At 25.5% G+C, this 11,170-nt stretch overlaps 1 long non-coding RNA gene across 1 annotated transcript; it reads left to right on the plus strand.

Moving 5' to 3' along the window:
* Positions 1–10,256: 10,256 nt before the first annotated feature.
* Positions 10,257–10,705, plus strand: LOC142238271 (uncharacterized). The gene is made up of 2 exons (XR_012722688.1): positions 10,257–10,324; positions 10,399–10,705. It is a non-coding gene; the product is annotated as an uncharacterized LOC142238271 (long non-coding RNA).
* The last annotated feature ends 465 nt before the right edge of the window (positions 10,706–11,170 follow it).

Consider the following 11,170-nt stretch of genomic DNA (forward strand, 5'->3'; position numbering starts at 1 on the left):
GGAATGTGGTAATTCCGAAACGTGCGTCTATCCAATCTTGTAAATGAATTTGACAAACATTCTTTTTCTCTGTTTGTTAAGCTACTCTTGTAGTTTAGTCAACGCAATGGTTTTTAAGCTGAGATCAAAACAGCAAATATGATTGAAGTACAAACCAACAATAACAAAACAAAACGAAATAAAATTTTGACAACATTTTATTTCTATAGAAAATTTTAACAAAAATTTTTATAGAAATAAAATTTTGAAAAAAATGTTCTATATAAATAAAATGTTGACAAAATGGTCTCAGGGAATAAAGTTTTGACAAAATTTTCTATAAAAATAAAATTTTGACAAAATTTTCTATAGAAATAAAATTTTCTATAGAAATAAAATTTTGACAAAATTTTCTATGGAAATAAAATTTTAACAAAATTTTCTATAGAAATAAAATTTTGCCAAAATTTTCTATATAAATAAAATTTTAACAAAATATTATATAAAAAAAAAGTTTTAACAAAATTTTCTATAGAAATACAATTTTGACAAAATTTTCTATAGAAATAAAATTTTGTTTTGTTATTGTTATTGTTGGTTTTGTTCTTTAAGCATTGTTGTTGTTTTTTTATTCTGACAATTGGTTGATAGTTTTGCGTCAAGTAGAGGATGCTGATGAATAATGTGGTAATTCCGAAACGTGCGTCCATCCAACCATCTTGCAGTCTATAGTTCTTTGCCCAGATAAATTTGACAAACATTATTTTCCTCTGTTGGTTAAGCTACACTTGTAGTTTAGTCAACGCAATGGTTTTTAAGCTGAGATCAAAACAACAAATATGGTTGAAGTACAAACCAACAATAACAAAACAAAACGAAGTAAAATTTTGAGGAAATTTTCGATAGAAATAAAATTTTGACAAAATTTTCTATGAAAATAAAATTCTGACAAAATAAAGAAATAAAATTTTGACAAAATTTTCTGTAGAAATAAAATTTTGACAAAATTTTCTATATAAATAAAATTTTGACAAAATTTTCTATAAAAATAAAGTTTTAACAAATTTTTTTATATAAATACAATTTTGACAAAATTTTCTATAGAAATAAAATTTTGACAAAATTTTCTATATAAATAAAATTTTGACAAAATTGTTTGTAGAAATTAATTTTTTACAAAATTTTCTATAGAAATTAAATTTTGACAAAATTTTTTGTAGAAAAAAAATTTTAACAAAATTTTCTATAGAAATAACATTTTGCCAAAATTTTCTATAGAAATACAATTTTGACACAATTTTTTATAGAAATACAATTTTGACACCATTTTTTTTAGAAATACAATTTTGACAAAATTTTCTATAGAAATTAAATTTTGGCAAAATTTTGTATAGAAATACAATTTTGACAAAAGTTTCTTTAGAAATACAATTTTGACAAAATTTTGTATAGAAATACAATTGTGACAAAATTTTCTATAGAAATACAATTTTGACAAAATTTTCTATAGAAATAAAGTTTTAACAAAATTTTCTATGGAAATACAATTTTGACAAAATGTTCTATAGAAATAAAATTTTAACAAAATTTTCTATAGAAATACAATTTTGACAAAATTTTCTATAAAAATAAAATTTTGACAAAATTTTCTATAGAAATAAAATTTTGACAAAATTTTCTATAGAAATAAAATTTTGACAAAATTTTCTATGGAAATAAAATTTTAACAAAATTTTCTATAGAAATAAAATTTTGCCAAAATTTTCTATAGAAATAAAATTTTGCCAAAATTTTCTATAGAAATACAATTTTGACAAAATTTTCTAGAGAAATACAATATTGACAAAATTTTCTATAGAAATAAAACTTTGACAAAATTTTCTATAGAAATACAATTTTGACAAAATTTTCGATAGAAATAAAATTTTGACAAAATTTTCTACAGAAATAAAACTTTGACAAAATTTTCTATAGAAATAAAATTTTAACAAAATTTTCTATAGAAATACAATTTTGACAAAATTTTCTATAGAAATAAAATTAAGGAAAAAATAATCTATAGAAATAAAATTTGGACAAATTTTTCAATGGAAATAAAATTTTCCATAGAAATAAAAATTTGACAATTAAAATAAAATTTTCTACACTCAAAAAAAAGTGAACTCTCTATTTCACTAAAGCCATATTAACTTTATATTAGTTCATAGAATCATTATGTTTGGAAAAAGTTTATTTTAGTCAAATAATTTTTTGCGTATGTTAGTCAAATGAACTAAAAAATGGGAAAAAGTTATACACAAATAAAGCATAAAGATTTCCTAATTTCGTATTTCTTACAAAATAGTTCATTATTTCTTTAAATTTGTAAATTTTACCAAAAATGTGTCCATCATGAACTTCGTATGTCACTAAAGACATTCTTGCAATTTTGAACTCCAAGATTTCTCTTAAAACTACAAAATTTTCTTCACTACTGAAAAAATTTAGTTATGTCTAATAAATTTTCTTGAATTTTCCGAAAAATATTTACTTATTTTTGACATATCGGAGTGATGCCAGCGCTTGTAATACCGTTTAGTTAAAATTTTCTAAAAAAGTTCCAAATTTTCTAAAATTAATCGAAAGTTATCTTTCCTGGTGGGTTCACTGTTTTTTCAGTGTATAGAAATAAAATTTTTACAAAATTTTCTATTGAAATAAACCCAGTCAACTGCACTCAAATCGATGATTTGAAGAGAAATGATTGTACACAGTTATTTCGGCAAAAGCCGGCTATCATAGACCTTTTTTCGCATGGTTCAAGTGCGGTTCACTTTGGGTTTGGTGAACTACCAGAATTTGTTCGATAATTGGTGGATAGTTTTGCTGCAAGTAGAGGATGCTGATGAGGAATGTGGTAATTCCGAAACGTGCGTCTATCCAATCTTGCAAATGAATTTGACAAACATTCTTTTTCTCTGTTTGTTAAGCTGCTCTTGTAGTTTAGTCAACGCAATGGTTTTTAAGCTGAGATCAAAACAGCAAATATGATTGAAGGACAAACCAACAATAACAAAACAAAACGAAATAAAATTTTGACAAAAATTTCTATAGAAATTAAATTTTGACAAATTTATCTATAGAAATAAAATTTTGACAAATTTTCTATATAAATAAAACTTTGACAAAAAAATTACTATAGAAATAAAATTTTAACAAAATTTTCTATAGAAATATAAGTTTGACAAAATTTTCTATAGAAATAAAATTTTGACAAAATTTTCGATAGAAATAAAATTTTGACAAAATTTCCTACAGAAATAAAATTTTGCAAAAATTTTCTATAGAAATAAAATTTTGACAAAATTTTCTATAGAAATAAAATTTTGACAAAACTTTCTATATAAATAAAATTTTGACAAAAAAAATTCTATAGAAATAAAATTTTGACAAAATTTTCTATACAAATATAAGTTTGACAAAATTTTCTATATAAATAAAATTTTGACAAAAAAAATTCTATAGAAATAAAATTTTGACAAAATTTTCTATACAAATATAAGTTTGACAAAATTTTCTATAGAAATAAAATTTTGACAAAATTTTCGATAGAAATAAAAATTTGACAAAATTTCCTATAGAAATAAAATTTTGCAAAAATTTTCTATAGAAATAAAATTTTGACAAAACTTTCTATATAAATAAAATTTTGACAAAAAAATTTCTATAGAAATAAAATTTTGAAAAATTTTCTATAGAAATATAAGTTTGACAAAATTTTCTATAGAAATACAATTTTGCAAAAATTTTCTATAGAAATAAAATTTTGACAAAATTTTCTATAGAAATAAAATTTTGACAAAACTTTCTATATAAATAAAATTTTGACAAAAAAATTTCTATAGAAATAAAATTTTGAGAAAATTTTCTATAGAAATATAAGTTTGACAAAATTTTCTATAGATATAAAATTTTGACAAAATTTTCGATAGAAATATAATTTTGACAAAATTTTCTATAGAAATAAAATTTTGAGAAAATTTTCTATAGAAATAAAATTTTGACAAAATTTTCTATATAAATAAAATTTTGACAAAATTGTCTATATAAATAAAATTTTGACAAAAAAATTTCAATAGAAATAAAATTTTGACAAAATTTACTATACAAATATAAGTTTGACAAAATTTTCTATAGAAATAAAATTTTGACAAAATTTCCTATAGAAATAAAATTTTGACAAAATTTTCGATAGAAATAAAATTTTGACAAAATTTCCTATAGAAATAAAATTTTGCAAAAATTTTCTATAGAAATAAAATTTTGACAAAACTTTCTATATAAATAAAATTTTGACAAAAAAAATTCTATAGAAATAAAATTTTGACAAAATTTTCTATAGAAATATAAGTTTGACAAAATTTTCTATAGAAATAAAATTTTGACAAATTTTTCTATAGAAATAAAATCTTGACAAAATTTTCTATTGAAATAAAATTTTGAGAAAATTTTCTATAGAAATACAATTTTGACAAAATTGTCTATAGAAATAAAATTTTGACAAAATTTTGTATAGAAATAAAATTTTGAGAAAATTTTCTATTGAAATAAAATTTTGACAAAATTTTCTATAGAAATAAATTTTGGTCAACGCAAACTTCGCATTCGTATGTTTCTGTGTATAAAACCCCTTTCGAAGAAAGTCACCAATAACCATTATATAGAAAATTATTTATCCTAATAAAATTATGCAATTATTTGATTAATAGATTTAGAATTCCACAAAAAAGCATATAATTTACTGGATAACGGCAAATACAAATATTTATGCTCACATTCAATTTATCAGCCACATTTCGTTTATTGAACTTGGCGCCTTGTATAGAATTTCTTCAATTACGAGTATCACAAATGTGACTGATGACTCATTGGCCAAAGGCCTCCATCATCTATCCAGGCATGCATTTTATTAGTCATGCTTCAAGTAATAAAAAAAATATATATTGGCAATTCTTCTGTTGCTTCTTCAGTGAAAATAGTGATTTGATAATTGCCTGGGATTTTGTTTGGTCACTTCAGGCTTTCATGTGGGTGGGGCGAAAGAAAAAGGTTTGCCTCATTTTAATTACCATTCACATATCCTTATCTCTTTGTCATCGTCTTAATCTTTAGAAGAACAAACAACTTTATGGTCATATACATTATATATATACCCTAATGAAACAGATACCCATTTGATTTTCCTGTGAGGAGGAATCAGGAAGAATTCCAAAATCCATATAAGTCAAAGATTTAAAAAGCCTGAGATGGTCAATCTGAATATGTTTTACGATGGCTTTTTGTATTCATGCCCTATACACACAGGTAATTGGGATAATTATTTTTTTGATTTGAAAATAAACACTTTCGTTGTAATTTATGGTCTTATAATAAACCGTATCCATCATTTACCATGGCTTCTCAATGTCAATGAATGCTGGTAATGACTACGATGACAATGACGATGATGATGATGGTGCATGAAGCACTTTTCTTATGCAAAAGGATTCAGATGACGTAGGAGCTAATTTTAATTCTTCACATATATCAGGCAATTAATTTTATGACTCAAGCATTGTATGATGCATAATTAAAAATGTAAGAATCCCACAAATTATAACGCGCTAAGGTTGGGCAGATCCGAGTAACCTTTCTTTAATTTTCAAGAAGCTATATCTAATACTTCTTTATATACAGTTCACAAAAGTGTACACCGAAGCCAAAAATTAAATGGTAGAATTAAAATTCAATTTTTTTAATTAAAAATCGACTTTAGATTTTTTTTACTTTTGATGTTGGTATTTTCACAATTTTAAAGCAACTCTAAAAATCAAAATTGTGCACAAGTTGGAAAGTCCAATAACCGAAAGTTACAAAATAACAAAAAATCGACCTTTTAGAAATTCAGATAAGTCTTTTGGTCGTTTTCAAAAAGTCGATTATCGATTGTGGTTAGGTTAGGTATAGTGGCAGCCTGACATTTCAGGCTCACTTAGACTATTCAACCCATAGTTATCCAGGGCTACCTATTCCGACACAAAAAACATTTAAGTCAACGTTTTGTTATCTCAAAATTCGACTTTCGAATTTTAGAAATTCACTTTTGATGTTGATTTTTTCACGATTTTAAAATGTTGGCAAATTAGACTTTTCCAATTTTTAAGAAAGATGAACAATCTACTTCTTCGATCTTTAAGAAGAAAGATTTTAAAGACGAAAATCAATTAATATATAATTCTTATCTTGGTATTTTTCAAAATTAAAAAAAAAAATCAACAAACCTATCACATTTTACAAAAGTCGGAAAGTCCTGTAATAACATAGAAAGTTGACTATTTAACAACAATCGAAAATCGACTTTTCTATCGACAAATTTTTAAAAGGATAAAAAGTCTTCTTCTCCGAATTTTAAAAAGGTTGAAAAGGGCAAGCCATGAAGAACATCGGCATTTTCTCGAAAACAAATCGAAGTCAACACTTTGTCACCTCAAAAAACGATTTCGGAATTTTTGTGATAACCAGTCAAATCCACTTTTGACGCTGATCCTTTTCCAAATTTAAAAAAGTCGATAAATCAACATTTTGCCCAAAAAAGTAAAAGTCGACATCCATAATTCCAAAAATCGACTTCGGAATGTTTGATATCGAGTCAAATCTACTTTTCTATCGATCTTATTCAAAAAATTTGATTTTTCAAATTAAAAAAATAAAAATCGAGTTTTCCGATCTGTAAAAACGAAATGGAGATGAAAGTCGAGTTAAAATGACAAATAACCACTGATGTTAATATTTTAACTAACCAAAATGTGGAAAACCACATTTCAAAAAAATCTAAAATTAGACAACTGCAAACGTCGAATAGTCAAAAGTTCTTTGTTTTTTTTCAAAATATTAACATACAATTGAAAATCGACCAAACTAAGTATTCCGCATACACAGAAAAAAATTTCATGGACATTTTTCCAATTAAAATCTTAATTGAATTTTTAAAAATATTCAATTAAAAATTTAATTGATTCAACAATTTTTTTTAATTGAAACCAAAATCAATCACACAAATTAATAGTATCAATTAATCTTTTAATTGAATTAATTAATTTTTTAATTGGATTAATTAATTTTTTAATTGGATTAATTAATTTTTAATTGACTGTAAATTAATTTTTTAATTGATACTATCATTTCTGTGACTGAAGACATTTCAATTAAAAACTTAATTCGATCAATTAATTTCGTGATTGAATCAGAAAAAAATGTTTTGTGTGTAGGATTAAGCTAAGGTTGTTTTTCATAAATAAAAATTTTGAAGACTTTTCTGAATTTTGAAAAATTCGAAAAGACAATCAAAGCCGAAAATCGAAGGACTTATCGACTTTTTGTAAAAAAATCAAAAATCGAAAAATCGTTCGCCCGATTTACACTCATATGACCACAGTGGCGAATCTTTTACTCCGATTTAATTGAAATTTTGCACAGGGAGTAGAATTAGCATTGTAGCTATGCGTGCCAAATTTGGTTGAAATCGGTTCAGATTTAGATATAGGTTCCATATATAGCTTTCGCCCGATTTACACTCCTATGACCACAGAGGCCAATTTTTTGATCCGATTTAGTTGAAATTTTGCACAGGGAGTAGAATTAGCATTATATCTATGCGTGCCAAATTTGCTTGAAATCGGTTCAGATTTAGATATAGCTCCCATATATATGTTTTTCTGATTTCGACCAAAATGGTCAAAATACCAAAATTTTCCTTGTAAAATCGCCACTACTTAGTCGAAAAGTTGTAAAAATGACTCTAATTTTCCTAAACTTCTAATAGATATATATCGAGCGATAAACCATAACTAAACTTCTGCGAAGTTTCCTTAAAATTGCTTCAGATGTTTAAATGTTTCCCATATTTTTTTACTAACATTGTGTTCCACCCTAGTGCATTAGCCGATTTAAATTACGAGTCTATAAATTTTGTAGAAGTCTATCAAATTCTGTCCAGATCGAGTGTTATTTAAATGTATGTATTTGGGACAAATCTTTATATATAGCCCCCAACACATTTGACGGATGTGATATGGTATCGAAAATTTAGATCTACAAAGTGGTGCAGGGTATAATATAGTCGGCCCAGCCCGACTTTAGACTTTCCTTACTTGTTTTTTTTTTTTTTGTACTAACATAGTGTACCATCCCAAGACATTAGCCGACTTAAATTTTAAGTCTATAGATTATAAATTTTGTTCAGATCGAGTCAGATTTAAATGTATGTATTTGGGACAAAAACCTCTATATATATAGCACCCAACACATTTGACGGATTTGATATAAGTATCGAAAATGTGGATTTACAAAGTGGTACAGGTTATAATATAGTCTGCCCCGTCCAACTTTAGACTTTCCTTACTTGTCTTCTAATAAAATGTAAAACTTTTGCAATACTATATTTTTTTTTTTTATATTGCAAAGTACAAAAGACCGAAAAGGGATTCCGAAGCCGAAAGTCAACTACTTGACCCTTTGAAATCTCCAAAATCGATTTTTTTAATCGAGTCTAATCGACTAGAAGACATTTAATTTTATTATTTTTTCAAAATTTTAAGGAAAGAATAGTCAAAGAATCAACTATTCCACTTTCTAAAAAGAGTGGAAGTATAAGTCGAACTGTCGAAAGTTAACTTTTTCAAACATTGAAAAAATAGAAAATCTACCAAAGCTCAAGATGGTTTTTTTGTCAAAAAAGAAAGACTCGAAGTCAAATTTTTGCAGTCTGAAAAATTGATTTTGATTTTTTTTTTGAAATCTTGTCAAACTGACCCGTTGATTTCAGCTTTTCCCACACAGAAAAAAAAGTGTCTTGTAAATTTAAGGACCATTTTGACTTCCACATAGTTCAACAAATTTACTGTAATATAGTTCATTTTTCGTAACCACAACGAAAATTAACTTAGCTAAAGCAAAACTTATAAAAATTCAGTAAATGTTTTTTAGTTCACTAACTACGAAATGGGAAGGATTTTTCCTTAAATAAATTTCCAACACAGTAGTTAATGCATCGTTGATTCTATTATAAAAATACATGGGCAATATAAAAATCTTACTACGAAATGTGGACAATTTACTAAGACAAAATTTTGTATGGAAAAAAATTTTTGTAGTAAAAATTAACTTAACGACATTACCGATTCGTACGATGACTACCTACAGATTATTTCCCTTTTTATTATATGTTGGAGTGTTTTTACTCACATTGAAAATTTTAGTTAAAATAGAATAAAAATTAGTTAATATAATCCTTGACAGGTGTATATAATTTTTATAGATTCCTCATAGATTTGGTATATATTTTACCTTAACTTATAGATAGAATTCCTACTAATCAATAAACGTGCTACTGGAAAATGTGAGTGCATCATGCGAGGGAGTTTTTAGAGACATTTTGTGTATATCTCGTATGATTGTTTGTGTTTGTTATTGCGTCATTTATGCTGTTGTTGGTTGTTTTGATTCTAGAGACAATGGAATGTTCCTTGTGTATTGTTGGTATCTTTTGTGGTGAGAGTTGTTTTTTTGCAATAGCAAGATCAGAAAGGGAACGTGTGTGTGTGTGGAGTTGTTTTTCTTTACGGCAGGTATGTATCCCTTATGACTATTTGTGTCTTTCAGTTTTATTGTTGCATTCAATTATGTTGATGCATTTATGAAGTGCACACGTGGGTTTAATTTTGCAAAATTGTAGTGCGGTATTGGTGTTTATTAATGAAAATACATTTATTTAGAAACTGAGAAGTGAATGATGTGATGTTAGAGGAATCAAAAACGCTTTTTATTGATAAAAAAACAAATAACAGATTAAAGAACTGTATATTTCTGTTAATATAGAAGAGAATAGCCCAAATCAAGTTTTTTATAAAGATTATTTTTTATAATGGATTATTAAAGAAAACTTATCATGGAAATTGCAATTTTAGCCGCTAAACTCGAACTTAATATCCACCTTAAATACTAAATGCTATACTGACAAGTGGAAATTATGTCTAATTTTATAATATTTTTTATTTCAATTATATTCTGAGAATAATTTCAATAACGTCCCATTTGTCCATGGATATGATTCCAATAATGTACCTACTGGATGGATTTTTCAATGTGGTAAGTTTTTCTGTAAACGGTATTTTGCCGTTTTTAATAAAACCAAAATTTCAATTTATTAAAAATTATTTTTTTCACTTGCAGGTAGACAGGTCTCGTAATGGTAATTTTAAATATTCTTACTGTTTAATACTAATTAAGCTGATATCCTTATTGGCTCTAGGAAATACTCTTGAAAACCGTAAGTTAAAGATCAATATGAACGATAGAATTAATTAATTAATAATATTTTTCTTATATTTTGTATAACTTCAGATGCCTCTAAGCCAAATCCGCCCAACAAAAGTTAGCCAAAATCGATGAAATTGGACAATTCAATTGAATATAGCAACTTATGCCACATATATCTTTCATATGGATAGAAAACATGGACATTTAAATTAATTAGTTTAGTCCTAATAACATAGAATATTAGTCTTTTGAAGAAGCAATTACTAACTACCGACAAGTAAATGCGTCCAACGTACTAATAAAAATATTTCCTTTATTGTATATCATAAGCCATAGTTTTGTGTAATATAATAATAATTCTTTGAAATAAAATACTGGTGGTTATAGAAAATTGACTTGTTTTGTACGAAAAATTTCTTAGTTGTATACAGGCTTTTTGTACTTTTGATTCCTCAATTTCTCTACTTTTTTGAAAATTATACCGACAAACAATTTATTTCAAACCAATTTCTTAATACATGTTTCCCAAAAAATTGTTAATTTTTCCGGATAGCAGGAATATTTTGAATGAGTTTAACTATATTCTTCCCACAGCATAGTAATAATGAACTAAAATACGATGTAATACATGAACTAATTTGTAAGAAAATCATGAACTTATCTAGATGAAAAAAATCTTTGGCGCCAAATCATGGTCATTCTTACTATGGGTTAGTTCATTTTTCATAAAAAATAGTAAACTTTTTTTTCGGTGCAATTTTAAACAACTCAAAAGCCTTATTTTCTATTTAGGAAAGACAAAAAGTCGGCGAAATTTTGAAAAATCATAAACGACTTTCCGACTGATCGACTTTTT

The sequence above is a fragment of the Haematobia irritans genome, chromosome 5, assembly GCF_050003625.1.
Source record: "Haematobia irritans isolate KBUSLIRL chromosome 5, ASM5000362v1, whole genome shotgun sequence".
Lineage (NCBI taxonomy): Eukaryota > Metazoa > Arthropoda > Insecta > Diptera > Muscidae > Haematobia > Haematobia irritans.